The sequence below is a fragment of the Fukomys damarensis genome, unplaced genomic scaffold, assembly GCF_012274545.1.
Source record: "Fukomys damarensis isolate Sample0158 unplaced genomic scaffold, DMR_v1.0_HiC HiC_scaffold_25, whole genome shotgun sequence".
Lineage (NCBI taxonomy): Eukaryota > Metazoa > Chordata > Mammalia > Rodentia > Bathyergidae > Fukomys > Fukomys damarensis.
Genome location: NW_022900937.1, coordinates 22,248,018 through 22,251,345, shown reverse-complemented (window position 1 = coordinate 22,251,345; position 3,328 = coordinate 22,248,018).

The following is a 3,328-nucleotide window of genomic DNA, read 5'->3' as shown; positions in this document are numbered from 1 at the left end:
AAAGAAAAAAAAAAAAACCCAAATACAAAAATTGAAATGCTGATCTTGGGGCTGAGATACAGCTCAGGGGTGGAGTACTGCCTAGCACATTCAAGGCCCTTGGTCCAATGTGGTAGAGAGTAATGGGATCAGAAACTCTTAGGTCATTTTCTAAATATGGGGCTGGTTTCTCTAATCCTGACTTTTTATGGAAGGCAACAGAGGAGAGGATCTGGAGTACTGGTTTTGCAATCTGAGTCACCACCTCATTAGTCCTTTAATCTCGCTGCTTATCTTTCTAGGTTTTATCTGCAGAGTGAAAGAAGTAATAGCACTTACAGACTGGGCTGTCACTTATACAGTGCTTACCACAGTAAACATAGTAAACACTCAGTAAACTTCAGCTAATTATTACTGAGGATAAATACAGCTTTAAAAAGATACCTTGATGGGCAGGAGTGTGTCAAAATATGCAGAACAAAGGGTCCAAGCAGTTGCATTTGATGGGGCTGGGGATGTAGCTCAATGGCACAGTGCCTGCCTGGCAAGTGGAAGGCCCTGAGTTCAATTCTCAGTACAAAAAAAACAACAAAAAAAGAAGAGGCCAGGCATGGTGGTGCACGCCTTTAATCCCAGCACTCGGGAGGCTGAGGCAGGAGGATCACTGTGAGTTCGAGACCAGCCTGGGCTACACAGTGAATTCAGGTCAGTCTCAACTACATAGTGAGACCCTGTCTCAAAAAACTGAAAGAAGAAGAAGGGAGGGGGAGGAAGAAGTAGTAGTAATAGTTGGATATGAGTGTGGAGGCCAAGAGGAAAGAAAAGAGTGCAGACTGAAAGGATGAATTAGAGTACGATAACCAGCAGGAACCTGAGCCAAGGAGAAAAAGGAAGCTTCTGTAGATTTGGGGATATGGAGGAATTGTAGGGTATCTAGGGCCATCGGCCTTGGGGTTGGAACAGGCTACATGACCATCCTCCCTGAGCCTTCTATATTTGTTTGCTCAGGGAGACCCAAGAAAAGGGCTGAAATGAGAAGTGTGGATAGAAATAGCAAGGGCTTAAGAAGTTGTATTGGGCTCTTGGGGGAAGCCCAAGCGAGAGACTGACAGGTACAGGACAGGCCATGACATTGGAGAGGAACTGTTGAGGGAATGCTCCAAGCCAAACCTTCTTGAGCCATTAATTACAAAGCAAAAGCAAACCAAATCTTTATAGTTTTTTTTTTTTCAAATCTTTATACTCTTAAAACCCTGACTGGCCTGGTGTGGTGGTGCACATCTATAATATCAGCACTGGGAGGCTGAGGCAGGAGAATCACCGCAGGTTCAAGACCAGCTTGGGCCAGATTTAGCTCAGCGGTTCAGTGGCCTGCCTTGCAAGCTCAAGGACCCAAGTTGAATCCCCGGTACAGGGGGGAAAAAAAAAAGACCAGCTTGGACTGCATATTGCATTTGAGGCAGACCTGAACTGCATAGAGACCCTATCTCAACAAACAACAACAAAAATAACTAATGGTCAATTTAGAGCACCTAACTGAACTGAATCAGTGTGATTTGGGCATGGAAAACTCACCTGAGGGTTACTGCCAAAGGCATAAAAGGAGAACTGAAGGGGAAGATCATAGGCTGTTGATTTTCTAGGAGAAGCTTGCCACGGTGGTTTTCCTGATGCAACTTGGCTGTTCTCTTGTCATCAGAGAAGCTCAGGTCCTCACTATCACTGGAAATGGCTGCTGTTCTTGTCAGGGGAGCTCTGATCTTCACCGTGAGCATCACTTCCTGGCTCCAGTGCAGATCCCTTAGCCTGGTGGCACAGATTCTTCAACCTACTGGTGCAGGTTTTCTGGCTTCTGCCACTGGCTTTGGGCCTCCTGGGTGCAGATCCTTGATACTGACAAGCATGAGGCATTGCCGTGGGCTCTGGGCCACTGGCTGGACTCATGGAGGACACTGCCTTGGACACAGGCCTTCAGCTGGACTTGTGTGGGACATTGCTGTGGGATCCAAGTCCTTGGCTGAATTCTTTGGGTCTCTAGTGTTGGGCTAATCTCTTGCACTCCTCTGCATTTGACTTTTGGGGTGACTATTGTAAAATAATCCTATATGGGCTGGGGATTTAGCTCAATGGTTCTGCTGCCTGCCTTGCAAGTGTAAGAACCCAAGTTCAATCCCCGGTACCAAAAAATAAATCCTATAAATTATGTGTCCTGTATTAAATCTATTTCCCTTGCAATCCCTGACTACAAAAACTGTCAAACGTGTTGGCATAGTCTTGGAATTCCAGGACTATGGAGGCTGAGGTGGGAGAATCAGAAGTTTAAGGCCAGCCTCAGCCACTTAGCAATATCCTACACATTTTATAAAGTACAGAGGTATACCCTGAGTTAAATCCCCAGTGCCACGGGGAGGAAAAAAAAAGTGAATACTATTGGAAATTACTGACTAGGTTTAGTGTTGGACAGGACTTTAAAACTCCCTAGCTTTAACCCAGGAGAATGTGAACCTTAATGAAGTAAACTGACTCACCAGCACAGCTGGATCTGTATTTTCAGTCACCTGATTTCCAGTACAATGCTCTTTCCATGGTTAGAAGTTAGTAAAATTGTGTTTTTAAACTGGTCTTTGAGAAAATCGAATCCATTTGGCTCTGGGTTGGATTTTTTTTTTAATCACTAGGACTGCTTCTTAGATACAGATATATACATCTTGGGTTCTGTCTCCAGACATTTTGATTAAATATGGGCAAAACATGGAACCTATACTGTTCAAAATTACCCAGTTAGCCAGGTGTGTAATCCTAGCACTCAGGAGGCTGGGACAGGAGGATTGCAGTGAGTTCAAGGCCAGCCTGGGCTGCGTAATGAGTTTTTTAAAAATTCCAGCTCCAAACAGGTGTCTCTGTCTGTCTGTCTGTCTCTCCCTTACTCTCTCTGCCACACATTTTTTTTACACTATTTCTTTGAGTGTAGACTTTTAAGATTTTGCCTAGTAAACCCTACCTCAAAAAATTTTTTTCCCTTAGGGATCTTAGAACTTAAGTATTGTATTTGTAAAATCTAAGGGATAAGTTTGATTATCACTGAAATCTTTTCTGAAGTTTTGGTTCTATTGCTCTGCATTTTAAGCCATTTATTCTCAATACTTAAGTAATATTTTGGGGGGAGGTTGAACTCAGGACCTTGAGCTTGTGAGGCAGGTGGTGGAACCACAGAGCTAAATCCCCAGCCCCATTGAATAATATTTTAAAAATAATTACTACTAGACTTGGTTACTTGGAGAAGCAACTAGACTATTATACTGTGCTCTCTCTCTCTCTCTCTCTCTCTCTCTCTATATATATATATATA